Source organism: Phyllostomus hastatus, unplaced genomic scaffold (genome assembly GCF_019186645.2).
Source record: "Phyllostomus hastatus isolate PE091 unplaced genomic scaffold, TTU_PhHast_1.1 phas_contig_495, whole genome shotgun sequence".
Classification (NCBI taxonomy): Eukaryota; Metazoa; Chordata; class Mammalia; order Chiroptera; family Phyllostomidae; genus Phyllostomus; species Phyllostomus hastatus.
In genome coordinates, this window is record NW_025333895.1 from 1,797,413 (window position 1) to 1,817,943 (window position 20,531).

Sequence of the window (20,531 nt, forward strand, 5' to 3'; positions counted from 1 at the left end):
CTCGCAGAATTGGTTGAAGATGGTTGCAAAATAGAGGAAAAAGTACAGAGCATGAGAAGTGAAATAAAGGGAACCGACAGTGAAGGGAAGGAAACCAAGGACTCAAACCAATAGTCTGGACCAGAAGGAAGAAATAAACATTCATCCAGAGCAGAATGAAGAAACAAGAATTCAAAAAAAATGAAAAGAGGCTTAGGAACCTCTGGGAAACTTTAAACATTCCAACATTTGAATCACAGGGGTGCCAGAAGGAGAAGAGGAAGAGCAAGAAATTGAAAACCTATTTGAAAAGCCCTGGCTGGCGTAGCTCAGTGGATTGAATGTGGGCTGCGAACCAAAGTGTCGCAGGTTCGATTCCTAGTCAGGGTACATGCCTGGGTTGCAGGCCATGACCCTCAGCAACCCCACATTGATGTTTCTCTCTCTCTCTCTTTCTCCCTCCCTTCCCTCTCAAAAAATAAATTTAAAATTTTAAAAAATCTAAAAAATATATATTAAAAAAACTTTATCTTAAAAAAAAAGAAAAAAAGAAAACCTATTTGAAAAAAATAATGAAGGAGAACTTGCCTAACCTAGCAAAGGAAATAGACTTCTAGGGAGTCCAGGAAGCTCAGAGAGTCCCAAAGAAGTTGGACACAAGGAAGCACACAAAGGCACATCATAATTACATTACCCAAGATTAAGGATAAGGAGACAATCTTAAAAGCAGCAAGAGAAAAGGAGACAGTTACCTACAAAGGAGTTCCCCTTAAGACTATAAGCTGATTTCTCAAAAGAAACCTTGCAGTCAGGAAGGGGCTGGAAAGAAGTATTTGAAGTCATGAAAGGCAAGGACCTACATACCTACATCCAAGATTACTCTATCCAGCAAAGCTATCATTTAGAGTGGAAGGGCCGATATAGTGCTTCCCAGGTAAAGTCAAGTTAAAGGAGTCCATTGTTACCAAAACCTTATTATATGAAATGCTAAACAAACTTATCTAAGAAAAAGATAAAAAATATGAACAGTAAAATGACAACAAACTCACGGCTATCAACAACCAGACCAAAAACAAAAAGAACTAAGCAAATAGCTAGAACAGGAACAGATCCACAGAAACAGAGATCACATGGATGGTTACCAGCAGGGAGGAGGAGAAGGGAGAATGGGAGAAAAGGTACAGGGACTAAGAAGTATAAATGGTAGATACAAAATAGACAGGGGGAGGTTAAGCATAGTATGGGAAGTTGAGAAGTCAAAGAACTTATATGTATGATCCATGGACATGAACTAAGGTGGGGGAATGATGGTTAGGGGGGTATAGGGTGGAGGGGAATAAAGGAGAGAAAAAAACAGGAAAACTGTGATAGCATAATCAATACATTTTTAAAAAGTGTCTGGGTCAAAACCAATGTGCTTTCAAATTCTAGCTGTATGGCTTTAGGAGCCAGATCTATCCGACTCTGTCGTTTCCAGAAGCCCACCAGCACCCGTCACAGCTCTTGCTGCCTTTGCAAGTCATCTCAGCAAATGAAAGTGCGCCCCTGTTCCTCACCTACTCTGCAGTCTATTCCATGGCCCCCCTGGAGCACTAACCAAAGCAGATAAGCACTGGACGCACCTACATATAGTAACTGTACCTTGGGTTTCCCAAGAATATTCTGATCTGTGGTCTCCATGAAACAATGTTCTCTAAATTCCAATATTTGGGAAGTCAAATCAAATCTCCACCTTAAAAGCCCATATGATATCATGATACATTTGTTAAAATTATAGAAGGTATAATACACATTTTGTATCAAAATGTATATTTTTTGATACAAAATATATATTGATACAAAATGTATATTTTGATACAAAATATACATTTCCTAAAACCCATAAAAAAACAATACCAAAAGTTAACCATAATGTAAACTGTGAATTTTGGGTGTCAGTGTAAGTACATTAGTTGTAAAAACTGTACCATTTGGATGCAGGGTGTTGATGGGCAGTAGGGAGGATGCTGTACAGTATATTTGAAGGGTGTATATGGCAACCCTCTGGCAGGGCTGAACGCCAACCCTAGACATCCTTTCCCATATCTGAGTGCTGACCCCAAATCACATTTCAACAGCTCACTTTTGAGTAGCCACACTCACACACAGAAGCTAGGTCTTACACGGCTATTATTTTAAGAAGCCAACATTAACTCAGGGCTAGACTGAGTAATGAGATACAAGTGCTTTGGGAATCTGTGGGTTCCCAGCAAAACTAATGAGTATTATCAACGGTATTCTGTCCAAGACATGGACATAGCCAAGTGGCCAAGAGCTCACTGTAAAATGCAGAGACAACAATCGGAGGAAGAATGTTTCTGCCCCTTCCTATATAGCCTCTGCTTGGGAAATTAACATTTTATGCAGTTATTATTAAAGGTCATTTGTAGTGATTTTTAAAATTATATTTGATTGATTATGCTATTACAGTTGTCCCAGTTTTCCCCTTTTGCCCTCCTCCACCCAGCACCCCCCACTCCCTTAGGCAATCCATGGGTCACGTGTGTAAGTTCTTTGGTGACTCCTGACTCCATTTCTTTTACTGTATTTTACATCCCCACGGCTGTTCTGTAGCTTCCTAATTGTACTTCTTAATCCTCTCATCTCTTCACCCATTTCCCCCCCACACCCCTCCCACCTGCCAAATCCCTGCTAGCCTGAAAAGTTCTTCTGAGAAATCAACTGACAGTCTTATGGGAACTGCCCTGGAAGTAACTAACTTCTTGTCTCTTGCTGCTTTTAAGATTCTCTCTTTATCTTTAACTTTTGGTATTTCAATTCTGATGGATCTTAGGAGTGAGCCTCTTTGTATCCATCTTGTTGGGGATTCTCTGTGCTTCCTGGACTTGCAAGTCTATTTCCTTCACCAAATTAGGAAAAGTTTTCTTTCATTATTTTTTCAAATAGATTTCCAATTTACTGTTCTTTCTCTTCTCCTTCTGGCACCCCTATAATGCCAATGTTGGAGTGCTTGAAGTGGTCCCACAGGCTGCTTACACTGTCCTCGGTTTTTTTAGATTTTTTTCTTTTTGTTGTTCTGATCCGTTATTTTTTCTTCCTTATGTTCCAAATCATTGATTTGCAATTCAGCTTCATCCACTCTACTGTTATTTCCCTGTAAATTGTTCTTTATTTCAATTAGTGTATTCTTCGTTTCTGACTGGATGTGTTTTCTGCTGTTGAGGTCCTCCCTAAGTTCCTTGGGCATCCTTATACCAGTGTTTTGAACTCTGCATCTGATAGATTGCTTATCTCCCTTTTATTTAGTTCTTTTTCTGGAGTTCTGATCTGTTCTTTCATTTGGGCAATGTTTCTTTGTCTCTTCATTTTGGCAGTCTCCCTGTGTTTGTTTCTATGCATTAGGTAGAGCTGCTATGACTCCCTATCTTGGAAGTGTGGCTTAATGTTACAGGTGTCTTGTAGAGTCCAGTGGCACAGCCTCCCCTATCACTCAAGCTGGGTATATGAGGTGAGCCCTCTGGGTCGAGTACACTCTCCTCTTGTAGTTGAGCCTTGATTGCTGTTGGCAGGTCAAATGGGAGGATTAATCCAGCCAGTCAGCTGCAAGGACTGGCTGTTGACCACTGACCATGAACCACCACCCTCCCTGGAAGATCAGCTGTGCAGGGGCAGGGTGGTGTGCTTCCATGTGGTCTGTAGCTGTCCACTGGGTGCGCAGGCTCTGGGGTTCCCCTGGATGGTGCAGGCCAAGGCCAGCCCCATCTGTGTTCCCCTCAGGGCCACCCTGCCCGAGCTATAAAGCGGTCTGAGATGGCTGCTACTTGTGCTGGGTTTGAAGATTCCCAGGTGAAATCAAGCTGTGAATCTAAGCTGACTGCTGCTAGTGCCAGGCCTGGGGGCCACTTAGCAAGAGGTACAGGGTCTGGGGGCTCACTGAGGCCCGCTGTTGCTTGTTTTGTTTGAGAGGATTTAGAAAGTGGTGAAGCATGAGCCAAGACCAGCCATTCATATGAAAAAGTTATGGTTAACAGTTTGGGTGGCCCTATAAATTGGGCGGGATGGAGTCTGCGGGGATTTCCAGGGCAGGGCAAACAGGGTCAGCCCAGTTGATGGAGTCTTAGACAAGGCCCCCACCTGCCAGCTCTGTGGCTCTGTGGAGGGAGGGCTCAGAAAAGAGACAAGGGCAACTGCCTGCCTTTGTGTTTGGAGAAAGCTGTCCCCCAGATTCCATCTTGATGCCACACACTTCAGTTCTTCCCTGTATGGCACTGGTGCCTTTCAAGCTGCTACTCTGGTGCTGGAGCTCAGAGGGAGTGAGTCTAAGACTGCGTGTGGGTTCTTTAAGGGGAACTGCCTGGGACTCCAGAAGTTTCTTCCACTGACTTAATCCCCTGCTGGATTTTTTTGCAGCCAGAAGTTACGTGGACTTACATTCCTGGCACTGGAACCCTGGGCTGGGGAGGCAGGTACGAGGCTGGAACTCCTTGCTCCTGTGACATCCATCCCGAATTTTTACCCACCACACATGGATGTGCAACCAGCCCATTCTGCATCTGCACCCCTCCTACCCGTCTGGATGGATGTGGTTTCTTTAATTCTGTAGTTATCAGACTCCATCAACTTGATTTCTCATGGTCCTGAGTGAGGGCTGTCCTATATTTCAGTTGTAATTTTGATGCGGTTGTGTGAGGATGCGAGCCGTATTGACCTGTGCTGCCATCCTGACCGGAAGTCTGTGGTGGGTTTTTTGTTTGTTCAGTTTCATTAAAGGTTAGTGTCACTTGGGAAACTATATAATGTGGTAGAAAAAAAAATAAGGCCTTTGGAATCATGCTTTTTGCTTCAAGTCCTGGCTCTGCCACTTTGTTGCTATGAACACTAAACAAGTCATAACCTCTTAGAGCTCGGTTTTGTCACAGTGCTTTTCAAAGTTCAGGCTGCCCCATCAGTGAGTTTTAAATTCAACTTACTGGCTCACAAATAACATTTTTAAGTAAAAAAATAAAATATCAGATGATACTACCTGTAATAAGGACAAGTACTATTTTATAAAAGTGAAGTTTTACATATATAGATATTGATATATAGATATGTGTATACATTAAAATATAAAATATCTTTCTTATACTAAATAGATAATGGTCAAAAAACTTGAAAGCCACTGACCTAACAAAATGAGACTGTCAGATGTGTGTAGTGTTATTTTCTGTGTTCTTCAGAATATTTGAGATTTGAAAAAAGTAAGACAACGTGGGTCACATGTTAGCAATTACCCTTCCTAGAGTCAGAATATCTGAACACAACACTGGGAAAATACTATTTAAGAACACTGGGAAAGTTCCTCTTTATTGGTCAATTTCAGATTCCCATCAATATGCCTTTAAGTACATGATATAGATGAAACAGTCAGCCATCATCCTCTGCCAAGGACACGGTCTTCTAAGTTATTGACACAGAAAGATCAGTTTTAATTAGGAACTGGCTTTTATCTTAAATATAAAGAACCAGCCTGCCAGAGCCTATCCAGACAACAGTAATATGTGAAATCACCTAGAAGCAACTCTTGCTGAACAAGCTCCCTCGGATGGAAAAAGCAATGAAACCAGTATTAGCCCCAGAAGTGTTCTAGAGGAAACATCATTCTGCTAGGACACCCAGAGCTGGCCACTAGCATGTGAAAGCCTTGACAAAGTCCCCTCCTTTGGAAGGACTCCAGTTAAAGGTGGTGTCAGGAAGCCTCAGGAACAAACAAACAAAAAAAAAACAAAAACAAACAAACAAAAAAAACCCCACAAGAACTGCACAGAAGGAATTCTTTGGCCTGCAGAACAAGTTACTCTTCTGTATAAAACCTTCCAATTTCCTATCACTCAGGGGGAAAAATACAGATGGAAAAAAAATCCAAATTTCTCACCACAGCTTACAAGGCCCTACGTGATAGGGCCTCACCCCACCTCCGCGACATCACCTCCTGCCTGTATTCACTTTCCTCTTAGGCCACACTGCCCTTCCTGCTCCTCAAATGCGCCAAGCTCAGAGCTCTTGTTCTCACTGCCCAGATCACACTTCCTTCAGCTCTTCGCATGTTGGGGTCTTCTCATTGTTTGGCTCTCAGTTTGTGTATTTCACTTCCTCAGGAAGCATTCCCTTTTCCTCATTAAAGAAGTCCCCCATCCAACTGGCTGAAAGCGGTGAAGGAATTGAGAAGGAGAGATTGGTAATTCCAAAACAGTCATGGGAGTGTAAAATATAGCATAGGGAATATAGTCAATAATACTGTAATAACTATGTATGGTGCCACATGGGTACTGGATATATCAGGGGGAACACTCTGTAAAGTTTATGATTATCTAACTACTATGCCACATATCTGAAACTAACAAAATATAATCACAAATGTAAACTTTAATTGAAAAAAATAAATAAGTTAGATGAATATAAAAGTCTTCCATCCCACCACACCCCTAAAGCATTCTCCACCATCATGTTCCACTATTTTCTTCACAGCAGTTTCCTTCCCATTTTACCTCACCCTACTTTGTTAACTTATTTTTCTGTCCCCTCACTAGAATACGAGTTCCATAAATCTTTTCTCTTTTCATCTTGACTCTCTCCTTAGCACCTAGAACAGTGCCAGTTACTTACTCGCTCACCTATAATGTATATGTATACCTACACACATGTGTATGTCTGTGTGTGTAGCTGCCAAATGAACAAGTGAATAAACAACATCAATGCATTCATTCCAGTGTATTACATTTGACTGTACTTTGAAAGTAACGAGAAACAAACTTTACATACATGGGAGTACATGTGAATTGAGTTCAACCAGGAATTGTCCAGCTTTCCACTGAGCATCCACTCATGAACCATATCTACAATTGGGCTACAGCTCCTTGTGCCCAATGAAAAAATATGTGATTTAGTTTCAAAGCTTAGGCTAAATCTCCTGTTTATAAACCCATTGACCACCACCTCACTATGAAAGTTGCCTCTAAAAAATGGCTCTGAAGCCAAGAGAGACAGGGGTTTGATCCCAATGGTATCTTTATATGCTGTTAGGGCTTAAGCAAGTTTCCTCATTACTAAATAAAGACAACAGTACTGTTTTGAAGAGTAAATAAGCTAATGTTTAAAAAACATTTGGTACATAATAAAAACCCAATTAAAATTAGCTATTTTCTATTAGTATTCATTCATTCATATGTTCCCCAACTAGTACTCACTGATGTCTACTCGGCTACAGGTCCTGTGCCTGGACGTCAGGCACAGTTCACGGGCACTGGCTGCAGCACCTGCCCAGGAAGAGCTCACCACGTGACAGGAAAGACAAGCCATAAACAACAAGTATAAGAGAGAGGAGTGTAGTATGTATTGTCTCATCCAGGAAGGCTGAAGAGAAGCTATCTGCCCTTCTCTAGCGAACCTGGTATGAGGGTCCGGTCTCAAGTTAACAGGTAAACCCAAACCCTTCCAACTTATAAAACAAAACGGCTTCTGCAATGGGTCAGAGAAGCTCTGTGAAGAAGCCCTCACAAGACTGTAAGAAGAATGGTCAAGAATGACTGTCATAATGGCCAAAAGGTGGAAACAACTAAAGTGTCCATCACATTTAAAAGGATAAATAAAATATGGTGTGTGTGTGTGTGTGTGTGTGTATATATATATACACACACACAATAGAGTATTATCCAACTTCAAAAAGGAAATTCTGACACATATTATAACATGGATAAACCTAGAGGACATTATGCTCAGTGACGCCAGTCACAAAAAAACAAATATTGCATAACTCCACTTACATAAAGTATTTCAAGTAGTCAAAGTCATAGAGACAGCAGAATGGTGCTGCCAGGGGCTGGAGAGAGGGAAGTTAGTGATAGGCACATGATTTCAGTTGGGGAAAATAGTGAAAAAGTTCTGGAGATGGTTGGTGCTAATGACTGCACAAAAATGGGAACACACTTAATGCTACAAAACCATACACTTAAATGGTTAATATGGGCCCTTGGTTGTGTGGCCCAGTCAGCTGTGTTGTCCCGTACACCCAAAGTTCGTGGGTTCAATTCCTGGTCAGGGTACATACCTAGGTTGTGGGTTCAGTCTCTGGTTGGGGCATGTACAGGAGGCAACCAATCGATGTGTCTCTTTCACATCAATAAAAATACATCCACTCTTCTGTAACTTTGACCATTTTTATATCTGGTAGTATATCAACCCAGCTTTTTCCCAGGTTGAATTGACATGAGAAAAATCCCAGGGCAGACCTCATACACAGGACACTGTGTGATGTAGTTAACACCTAAGAAATTACAAATACTAATATATAAATGCCCAAACCCTAATTTATAGCAAAATAGAGAGATGCTATACACACTGACCATGGGTTTACTTCTCCAAGGGTAAAAGAGGCAGAAAATAAGCCAAAGTATTTTATGTCTAAATATCAAGTTTGGATCATATAAGCTAATTCCTAAAGAGACAAGACAGTCCCTGGAAAAAAATAAAAACTTAACATTTTTTGAAAATGTTAATTTGCATTAAACAATGCAACTTTCATAGACTAAGCAAAAATGTCACAACTAACTGTCTCATACAATGACCTGGTTTCCCAGTGGCCCAGAAAGATGGAAAACAAATCCCCCAAACCCTCGTTTAGGCAGACTGAAGAGAGCAGACTGCGGCTGTTGGCACGATTAAAGGCTGTGTCGCAGCGCGATGGGGTCTATGCTTTGCTAGCTTCCCCCAGGAGTCCCCACTCTTGCCCCAGACTGAGGACTGGGAAAAGAGTGACAGCTTCACCCTCGTATGTTCATCAATGACTCCAGAATCCAAAATGTAACTTGTCTACTCTCCACTCATCCAATTTTCATTAAGAGCAATTTATATTATCTAGAGAGCTTCAAAGTCAAATACCACTTTTATTTCTACTTTATCAAACCCATTAAAATCAAGACAGGGGACATGGGACTTAGGATCACAAAAAAAAAAAATCTCAAGTCAAATAATTGGTTTAAGTTAGAGTCAAGTTCACCAACAATAAGATGACAGCTTCGGGCAAAGTCGGCTGCCTTCCTGCATTTCAGAAAGACCAGCATTGCTTCTGACACACTACATAGGTATAAGCAACCTCTGGGTGGGTAATGCCACCAAACAAAAGCAACACCTTCAAAGTATCTCTCAGTGACTAGAGGCAGCCAGACACTCAAACTGCCAGTGCTGAATTACGGCCTCTGAATGGTGAGGGCTTCACATTTCACTGATCAGGGCACAGCCCAATCAGAAGACAAACCCCTGCACTGCCAGGGACCAGCAAATCCGCTTTCTTCCAGTGTGCACATGACTGAATGTGCTTCTGTCCATCATCTGGGTCATATATAGTTCAATGCGAGCTGAGCAGACAGGGCTGTAAGGAAATCTGGCGCGGTTCAATACCTCGTCTAGCCTGGGTTCCAGTATCTAATTTTTTTTTTACTGACAAACTCATTTCTCTACTGGGACAGGATGGTGTGCTGGCTGGAAGTTCCATTTCTACAGCAAGAATCCTATCTGGAAACACAGAAGTTGTCCTCTAGCCACAGCAGCTCGAACTTTTTTGATTGTTGTTGCTGCTTTTCTCCCATCACCCCCACCCCCTTTTGACAAAGATCCAACTGTAAAAAGTCTTACGTAACAGTTCAGGACTACTTCGGTTCTTTTACTGGGTAAGCACTTTCTTTTTTTTTTTTTTTTTTAACTAAAAACCATTTTAACATTGAATCTGTTGAGAGGCTTGTCTAAAATCTTTTAAGTAATTTGTGTAGTGAAATACTGTCAGCGGATTTTTTAGTCTCATTTCTGCACGTGCTCCTTTGTTCTCAGAACAGAAGCTTTTTATACACACCCCATAACGCAGCTGGAGAGAGTTATGAAGTCAGTTATTATAAGGAACACAAAGGTTGCTTTGCATTCTTTGCCTTTAGAGAATTAATTTTGTATTTGTTTTCTTACAACAGGGTATTTAATGAAGGGAGAAATTCAAAAAAGAATAAACTGTTGGAGAATCTAGCAAAGTTTGAAGTTTTCACCACCTTTTCTATCTGTAGTTTTGTGTGGCCAAACACTTGTGCCGCCTGGGGCGTTGGGGGGAGAGGCAAGCGTAGACAGAGAGGAACTAAGCCAGACATGGACAAAGGCATGAGCCAAAACCAGACAGTCCTGGCCGCTCGATAGGCCAGCAGTGGGTGAGACAGGTCAGCCAGCTGCAGGGGAGGGAGAAGGGGGGGAGAGGGGCATGGATGTGTGAGGTGCTCATGCGTGCGATCGTGACTAGATTCTGAAACTGCCAGCCATTTTCCCAGCTATGCTTTGTGCAATCTAAAGGAATGCATCTTCTCAGGAGCAGTCTTGCCGGAGCCCAGTGATACACGGAAGTGTGATAAATACCACAACATATGGAATCGGAAAATACTGGGATCTGGGGTGGGCAAGAGGGAATGCAGGGGGTGTGGAAATTTTTTAGTGATCTGGAATGTGTTGAGTGACAGGAAGTGCTCCAAGCTCCCCCCTCCACAACCCAACTCTTCTCAGTCGCGCCTGCTTTTGTCTAACTCTTGTAATCTACACACTACTGCTTACAAAGCTGTCTGAGTTTAAGACAAAAAGAAACATAAAAGGCTCTCCATCCCATAGTACCTGTGATATGGAAGGAATGTAGAAAGCATGGCCCTTTAAGCCTGTGGACATTTTTTCGGGGATGCAAGAGAAAGATAAAATAATTTTCCGAGGATAAATGAGAATTATTAATTATAGCTTAGCTTCCAAATCTGCTTTTTAAAATCCTGATTCTGCAATACTTACAGATGCTTAAGTCGGTTCCTAATTTGAAGGAGGCTTGTTTTGTTTGGTTAATATATTGTATTTGAAGTTGTATTTTCTTTGTATAAATTTGGACTTTGGGAGAAAAATGCAAATAAGCAGAATGCACTGAAAAAAAAAAAAGGAGAATTTTTCCCTTCATTGGTTGAAATGCATTGAAAAGGTTGGTTTCATGGAAAAAACAGCTTGCTGTCTCTCATTTTTGCATATATGCTACAAAGATAACTTTATGCCATAACAAATATAAGGTGGAAAACTTACGACAGAATACAGTGTTCTAAGTGAAAAATATTTTCCCAAACTTCTGTATTATCAACAGAAACACTAAACTTGAAGAAGAAAAGTAGTCAAATAATTCAATGGCTAATCCTACTTTTGGGTGATGAAATGGAAAATTAAGTGTCAATAAAATGATGCTTGAGAATATTTCTACCTCCTACCACAAAGGATATTAGTGGTCAGTCTAGGAGTTAATCTTTCCTAGTGTGGCTCTGAGCCTTCATGCCGAGCAGACGTTATTCACATGACGATTCGAAAAGTCCATTCATATATCTCACTACCTGGATTTGAATAGAAACCAGACAGCAATTCTTTAGTTCCAGCCACCATTCGCCCCACTGGACAATAGCGATTTGTTAGCACAGAGTCACAGGCTGTGGGACACAAAGCTTGGAGCTGCAGAAAGATGGGGGATTCGGAGAACAGGAAATTACAGGCCCGATGCACTCCTGGCAGCTCTGAGAATACAAAAAAAAAAAAAAAAAAAAAGGCAACACAGGGATGCCATGTTTGAGAGCTACTTCTAGTTTTTTTAACCACCTCCAATGTCATAAAAGCTCTATTGTTGGAGAACATAAATTCACGAGTCCCATGTGCTCTCTTTTCTCACTACAGGGAACTTCATTCAATGCTCTGGCACAGTCAGAAAAATCAAAAGCATCCAGAGTTGATTAGTTGTGGGCTCTGAGATAAAAGAGAGGAGTGTTTCCGAAATAAAATGTCAGAGAAAAAAATATGCTTAATTAACACAAGTGATGCATACTAAAATTAGTATCTTTTACAAACTATTTCATAAGACAAGACAATCAAAATGAAACCAAAATGTATCAAGATTCTAGGGATACAAATTTTTCTTCAAAATATCATATAAAACCTATTATTTAATTCATTAAAAGTTTCTTTGGTAGATACATATCAATTTAAAAACTAATGTTACCTATTACATCTGAGTGGGCTGTATTTTCCCAAACAAAGAACTAAAATCAAAGTCCTAAGGAATTATTTTGGAATGTTGGAAAGGAAAGCTCCATTTTACTTTGTGGACTATTAAATTATTATAGCTCCCAGGCTAAATTTAGAAATTTCCTCTACTTCCCTCACTTCAGACTTAAAAAAAAAAAATTAATGGACATTCTAGGGGAGGGGGAGAAAGAATTCTCTGATCTCAATTAGCGAGCAGAAGGAAAGAGTGCACGGGCTCCCACCCAGGCCCTCGTGCTGCAACCTGAGCACCGACAGACTGGGCTGGTGTCCATTTCAGCAGGAGACCCCGCACAACCAAGTTGTAAATGATTTTCTTCTTCTGCCTTTCCTCTGTGACCTACTAGCAAATACAAGTCTTAAAAGATGTCACACCTGATATACTCATTGAATGAGATCACAAATGATCAAAAGTGCTTTGGGAATGTTAACTGCTCCACTCTATTTGGTCCATGGCTTTAAGTTGAACACTTGGCAAATTTAACGTTGCTGAAAAACAAATCAGCAACTATAAACTACCAATTATTGAATTTTTCTCAAATTCTATCACTACTCATCAAATATAAGCATCAGTTATGACCTTAAATCGCACTGCCATCCAATGCAATACCCACCAACCACATGTGGCTATTTTTACTAGAATTTAAATGAATCAAAACTAAATAAAATTTAAAATTCATTTCCTCAGTCACACTAGCCCCATTTCAAGCACTCGACAGCCCATGCGATCAGCGGCTGTCACACCGGACAGCACAGATAGGGAACAGTTCCCTTACTGCACAGAGTTCTATTGGACGGCATTGATCTAGACAATGCTTGTCTCCACGCCACCTGTCCAACTACACACCCCGCTGGACACGAAAGAAATTAACCTCTAAGTAGAAAATACCATGATAAGCAGCATAATACTTGAGAAGTGTCTTTTTAAAAGCATTTTGAAATGAAAGGTTTCATTTTTCTTCTTGGTCTACAATAAAGAGTTTATGAAGATTATTAAGATAGCAGTGACAGACAGGAAGTAACAGCCAACATAATTAAAATGTTCCAGAATGGCATTAAGTGTCAGAAAGTTCTTCCTAAACACAAAGCAACTAATTCTCTAGTCTCCTTTACAGTATCAATGTCACGGACAACAAGGAATAGCAAAAGGGCAAGGGCCTTTGAAATCAGTCAGACCTGAGTTTGATTACCACTATCCACTTTACTAGCCAGATGGCATTAGATGAATGAATTCACTTCCCTGAGATTCAGTGTCCTTATCTGCAAAATGGGAAAATAGCTACTCTGCAGGATGTATGGAAGGACTCTATATAATAAAGTATATGAAGTAAGGGGATGGGCATGCAGTAGAGATTCAGAAAAGGGTAGCTAATATTTATTATTATATTTTCCCTCCATTTCATGATATGACTCCTTACAGACAGACAGATGCTATTCAACACAACAGCCTGCATGAACAAGTATCTTAAAATACTAATGCTGACCGTGTTAGCAATTCAACTGGAATAAAAGGAAAATATCTGTACGCTAGACAGTTTTACCCAGCCAGTGTGTGACCATGCTGCCCCATGCACCCTGGCTTTGCCAGGACAATCTCATGTCATACTTGGCTCAGATACTCAGCATGGCCCCTGTATGTTCAGTCTTGTAGTTATGAATCTGAGCTTAGGTTTCAGATGAAAGGACAATGCTAAAAAGTAGCTAAAAAGTAAACTCTACCAAATACAAAGCAATGGTTACCAAATACTGGAAACCTGCTGCCTGTTCAAGAGGAAGAGAAAGGCTATTTTAGAAATGCAATGATAAGAAGCCTCATTCTCCCTTGTTGAGATGACCAAAGCACAAAACTGTGGATAGAAACTGTTAAAAAAAAATACTGAAGTTTTTTTGAAGGAACATTTTAATAACCTACATTATAATGATGGCAGTCTTGAGCCCTGGCCAGCGAGGCTCAGTTGGTAGAAGCATCATCCCGTAACAAAGTGTTGTGGGTTTGATTCCCAGTCAGGGCACATACCTAGTTTGCAGTCCGATCCCCAGTCCGGGATCTCCAGTCTGGGCACGTACAGGAGGCAATGAATCAATGTTTCTCTCTCCCCCCCTCCCCCGCCTTCCTCTCTCTCTAAAAGCAATGGAAAAAACATGTCCTCGGGTGAGGATTAAAAAAACAGTAGTCACAAAACAGGCAAAATTTTCAATGCCTTATGACCTTCAATTACTGTGAACTTGGTTTATGGTCAAGACCAGATGCAATGAGTGGTGCCCCTCCAGGCTTTAGTGGTTTTTTAAAAAATGCAAGTAGCTTCCATTATTATTACATGTCTTAACCTCCATATCTACCATCAAGTGAACTGGATGTGACAAACAAGGATATGAGATTCTTAAATTTTGATACCATTCTCAACCCATACTATGCCTGCTAGGCCCAAAAAGCGTGGGTCTTAGGATCAAGTTGATATGGGTTGGAATCCTGGCTGTACCACTTATTTACTATGTAATCCTTAAATTTGTTTCCTGTTTTTGCCTCAAACTCTTCATACATCAAATATGAATATTAATATCTTACTGACGAGTCACTTTAAGGACCATATATGTGAACCATCTTGAACTGCTCCTGGCACATGGAAAGCACTCTGGAAATGTCTATTTAAAACACTCTGTGCTTTCTGTGAAAACACAGAACTGCATGTTCTTATCTGAGACTCTTCCCAAAGAGAATAGAAACAGAAGAATTCCAGGCTGATTTATAGCACAGACCATTTTCTGTTTAAATTTTAATTAAAACATACAAAGATAAAAGCTGTCAACACTGAACAGAGAATTTCAAGTCTTAGAAACATAAATGAATTGACTGAATGGATACAGGGAAACTTAGTATTTGAAAAGTGAGGTGGTGCCCTAGCTGGTGTGGCTCAGTGGACTGAGTTCCAGCCTGGGAACCAAAGGACCACTGGTTCGATTCCCAGTCAGGGCACATACCTGGGTTGTGGGCCAGGTCCCCAGTGGGTAGCGCATAAGAGGCAACCAGAGATGTTTCTCTCAATCTTTTTTAAAAGAAAAAGAAAGAAAAGTGAGGTGTTACATCAGATTTCAATATTTAAAGTGCAATTTAATACCGATACTAATTCTTGGTCATTAGAAGAAAAACACCAAAATTCTAAAATACTGCCCAAGACTGAGAAATTAAAATAGTCTCCTACAGGTATGGTTAAAAAAAAAAATTCACCTTTCCAAAATCAAAGCCATAGAAGAAATTCTTGGGTAAAACATTTTCCAATTATATCTGTAGACTCATTTTAAAATTGAAAATAATCCAGCAGGAACTAGAAATAGTAGGTGTTTCTTAATTATGCCAAATAACCAGGAAAAAAATGTTGGATGTGCTACATAACCTTTCAGAGTATGTAAGGCAGTAGATTTTCCAAAGATAACAGAAAACCTATAAAGGAGATAGTGTGGTAGGAAATCTGAGAAGGTACATTTATCTCCCAGAAATGGGCTGGGTCAGAAATAACATCAAATCTTAGCTCTGCTACTATCTAGCTACGTGACTTTTAAAAGTCACTTCTGAGGCTTTGTTACCAGTGGTAGTTAAAAAAAACACACACACATTCGTACTAATGGCTAAGGAACAGATAGCACTGAGAGGTGGGAAATTTGGATTTGCCAGATGGGATTCAAATTTCAGTCTCAGGTGGGTGGAATTGGAAGGGGGGTAATTAAAAGATAATGGGAAAAAATGCAACAGAAAAAGAACTATTACAAGAAAAAAAAAATCAGCCTGGCAAAGCCTGGCTACTGCAGTATGTTTTACGGGGCTGCTTAAGCAGAGAGCTTAGACAGACAGGACAGACACATAGATACTGTAGATCTGACAGCAAGGATTTCCATGGATGCCATCAGCATTGATAAATAACTCACAAAAGGCCTTCAGAGAAAAGGTCCCTCAGCAGGTGTTTCTGGGTTCTTACTGAATGTTGATCAAGCACAGCCCTCTTTCTCTAGCCATTCACCCAAAAAATACTAAATTCCCAATATGTGTAATGCACAGAGCTAGACCCAGGTTGAGTGAACTAAACAGATATATCAGCTGCATCCATGAAGCTGACAAGCTATATAGACCGGAATAACTATGGCTAGAAGCCATATCATTTAAACAAGGGTAGGAATCTTGAGTTTAGAAACTTTCAGAATGGGTCCAATAACTGGGGAAATGCCATCCTGCTGAAGCTGAACATACTTCATACAGTAACAACAGAAGACTGTACACCCTCGGTTCCATTTGATTCAAGCAAAGAGATCTAAAAAACAAGATCTTTTTTTTTAATCCTCACCCAAGGATCTGTTTATCGATTTTTGAGAGAGCGCAAGGGAGAGAGAGAGAGAAACATTGGTTGCCTCTCATACAGTCCCTAACCCGGGATGGAACACACAACCTAGGTATGTGCCCTGACCAGGAATCAACACCACAACCGTCTGGTGTACAGGATGATGATCCAACTAACTGAACCACCTGGCCAGGACTAAACTACAAGATCTTAATGGATTTTAAGCCATTGAGGAAATGAAATATCTTCAAACACGTAGGCTCGTTTCACAGTGACTTACTTACTACTCAGATCTGTGGTAAATCACTATCTTACGTAAAACTTCAGTTTCCTTTTGATGATGTTTAAGAACAGAGTATTTTCCTTCTTCTTAAGGAGGGGATAGAGTAAAGGGGGTCTGGGCAAGGAATGACATTCCAGGAGCAGATCATGATAAACTCGAGCATTAAATGTGATATGAATTTCCTTCACTCCCTTCCCCAAGATTGTGTTCTTAGCATTTACCATTTCTTTTAATGGTGCATGCCATGATCACCATGACGAAACAGCTAGCTAGCAATCAACCCGTGACTCACCTGGCTCTTAGCAATCAAAAATATTTCAGACATATGATAAGTACAAAGAGGAGAGACAAGAGTCACGACAGAGCTTCTGTGGCAATTCATCTCACAAACCAGAACCATTTATGTCTGTGAGGTGTCTACATATTAAACTTTCTTCCAATTGGAATATAGTCTTCATTGCCATAGGTCTATATAAAGAAGTCATTGTTACCAAGTACGTCCATGTAAAGAATATCCATGCACCACAAAGGCATAATGTTATCTCCACAAAACCTGAGGCTCCCAACATCCCAATCAAGAAATTCCCATCCTACTTCGTTGACACAGAACTTGAGTTTCCACCCAGACTTTTTTCTACTGATAAAGACTCAACATCAAATGCCTTTTGCTTTTTCACTGAATATCAAAGTCAAGCGGAAAAGAGATCTGGCAAATGTACTGACAACAAATTAGACAATTACATTAAAAAAAAAGGGGGATCCCAACCCAGCCATCTATTACTATGACCTAAATTTTAGAAGTACCTCCATTTGGCTAATAGCATTACCTTTTTGCAGGATTAGTTATCTGTACAATCTCGTATTGCTATAACAGAACTATTTCTTCTGCTTGGCCTCTTAAAAGCTTTCAGGTATATAGTTCATTCATTCAGGAGGTATCTGTTGAGTTCTTAGTATATGTTCTAGGCACTAGATACATAATAGCTAACAAAATAAAGGTCTTGTACTTGGGCATTGTGGTCACAAAGACTTGAATTCACCCTCAGTTTGAGCATTCACTGACTGTGTGACCCTAGACAAATTTGCCTCTCTGAACCTCAGGAACCTTCTCTAGGAAAAAAAGGGAAAATTATACCACTTCAAGAGCCATTAGGAAAATTATATAACGTTTGTCAGCATCTAGCATAGCACCTGGAACACAACAGACACTTGACAAATAGTAGCTGTAATTTTACAAATAGCAGGTATGTATTACTATTACACATCCTTTCATATGCATCTATGAAAATCACTCATTTTCTTTTAAATTACAGGTTTCAAAGGCTTAAGTGTATCTAAAATATTTGTTTCAGGTGTTACAAACTAAGCAGAATAAAAGCTATTAAATGAAGAAATACTACTTCTGGCTACTAAAAAGCTCCTGGCTGTATATGCTACACACAAGACAGCAAGAATTTGAGTACAATACAGGATAGGGCAAAAGAAGGTTTACAGTTGTTCATATAGGAAAAATACAACTGATAAATAATAACACAAGAATAAACTCTGTTTCACATACTCACAACTGTAAACCTACTTTTGCCCCATGCTGTATTTTGAAGTTAGGGTGTCAATGGTGAAATAGATCACCACACTGTATTCACATAGATTTCAAAGTGCAGGGCACCGTTATCTCTAGTAGTATTACTGTTTCAGCCAATTTAACCAGAAATTGTATAGAAGAAACATATCTAAAAGATTTATAATCTCAAATCTACCACAGACATCAAGAAGGGCAAAGAAAGTTTTTCCTCTAAAATTAATATCATTATAAAGCCTCATATTATGAAAGTAAATCCTGGTAGGTATCCAGGCAGCAATTATTCTCTATTATAAATAATACTGTAGTGAACTCCACATTTCTGATATATATATATACACACGTATCAGGAAAAAAGAATATATATATATATTTGGTCTGACCAATTTGTACTCCCACCAACAGGAACTGATAGCAACAAACCTTCCAATGGGACACAGGGCAGTTCTACATTAGGCTCCGAAAGTCTCAAAAGTAAAAGCAAAGCAAAGCAGCAAATCAGAACAAAATAAAATGAAACACTCTATCTCGTGGATGAGTTTCATTACTTGGAAACGATGACATGAATAAAGAATCACAGTTTTCAAAAATGACACTAAAACTGTTGATAAATTAAGATGTACAAAAATCAGTATTTTCACATCTGAATTATTTTCAAATTTTAGTAGTGAGCAAAGAGTACTAAATATGAATATATATTTTTGGTATCCAAAATGTAACAGAAAATCCTACAAATGATTATCAAGGCAAACAGACAACCAACATCACTTATTCAATAAATCTTTATTGGATGATGACTTCTTTTCAGGTACTTTAAATTCTTTGAGAGGTCTTTACTCAAACAGCTTGCCTTTCGTATCCTTCACAATCTGGCCATCTTACATCACGGAACATTTGCCTGCCTAATGCTGGAACATAACATATCTCAGACCATGGCTAGAAAGAGGAAATCCTTTCAGGGCACTGTACTGAGTGACCAAATTAAAAATCAAGATTTCCTGAGAGAGGGAAAAAACCAAAGTCAATACAATCCAATTGCACAGACTGCGCTCACATGGCCTCTTTACAGCACACAGTAATGTTTACCCAAGTACCTACAGTCAAGAGGAATTCAAATATTGACAGGAAGAAAAAAAAACCTCTTACTTTCCATAGAATAGCTAATAAAACTACTATCATTTTCATTTCTTTGTAATTTACCTGTAACTCCTGCTTAATTTGAGGCTTACAAGAGGGATTTCTTCTTAACAGGAACTAATGCCCCAGGTTTCCTGCAGATGTCTGAGAATATGTGTACCACATAAAAAAAAATTTGTCACAGTAACTGCATACTCCAGAAATGAAAGCTGATCAGCTTAGTGTGAAAGGTCAGATTCCTGGGAAAGCTTTGCATCTGCTAAAAGACTTTTGATACTTGCTTATACCTAATGTGTTTCAGAAACCAGCACTGTTATTAGCCTCTCTTTCGTTGATGAAGATACTGAAGCTTGGAAAGTAATGACTTGTTCATTGTCAAAAATGCTAGAAAACAATAGAGTCCACATTTACATGCAGACAACTTGTTCTTGGAGCCTGGCTCATTTCATTAAAGCAGCTGGAATTTCTGTGGTTTGGTGGGACATTTTCCTTCTTTAAAACTTTTTTACTGTTAAAGACTAGATAAATTTTTTTTCTGTTCCTAATTTTAAAAAGAACTGGCTTCCAAGATCACAAGAATGTGGTACAGTAGAATGCAATTTTACATAATGATGAAAATAGATTTCTGGGTATCAGCAAGTATACAGTCTCAATTATGCATGGAACTTTAACAAATGGCTAGATATCATTAATTTATTAATTAGTCTTCAAGTCTCCAGAAAAAAATAGGAAAAAAATACATGACCTCTTTAAAAATTTAGCTAAGTATAGCCCTGGCTGGTGTGGCTTAGTGGACTGGGCGCCAGCTGTCAAACCAAAGGGTCACCAGATCGATTCCCAGTCAGGGCACATACCTAGGTTGCAGTACAGGTCCCCTGTGGGGGGGTGGGGGTGGGGGGCATATGAGAGGCAACCACACATTGATGTCTCTTTCTCTCTCCCTTCCCCTGTCTAAAAATAAATATTTTAAAAATTAGTTAAGTATAAACAATATAGTCTAATTTTAAGAAATACATGCAGTGCTTGCTAAAATGCAGTTTCCATTGCACCAATGCTCTGTGCCAATATTTTAATGTTGTTTAAAAGAGTATATAATATCTTAAAAGAA

At 39.7% G+C, this 20,531-nt stretch overlaps 1 protein-coding gene and 1 long non-coding RNA gene across 3 annotated transcripts in view; one reads left to right on the plus strand and one right to left on the minus strand.

The window, feature by feature from the left end:
* NR6A1 (nuclear receptor subfamily 6 group A member 1) overlaps nt 1–20,531 on the minus strand; it is a 198,585-nt gene that overhangs the window by 83,163 nt on the left and 94,891 nt on the right. The window lies entirely within an intron of this gene.
* LOC123823474 overlaps nt 9,426–20,531 on the plus strand; it is a 44,529-nt gene continuing 33,423 nt past the window's right edge. The window contains exon 1 of the long non-coding RNA XR_006786535.1: nt 9,426–9,683. This is a non-coding gene — a long non-coding RNA (uncharacterized LOC123823474). The remainder of the gene's footprint in view (nt 9,684–20,531) is intronic.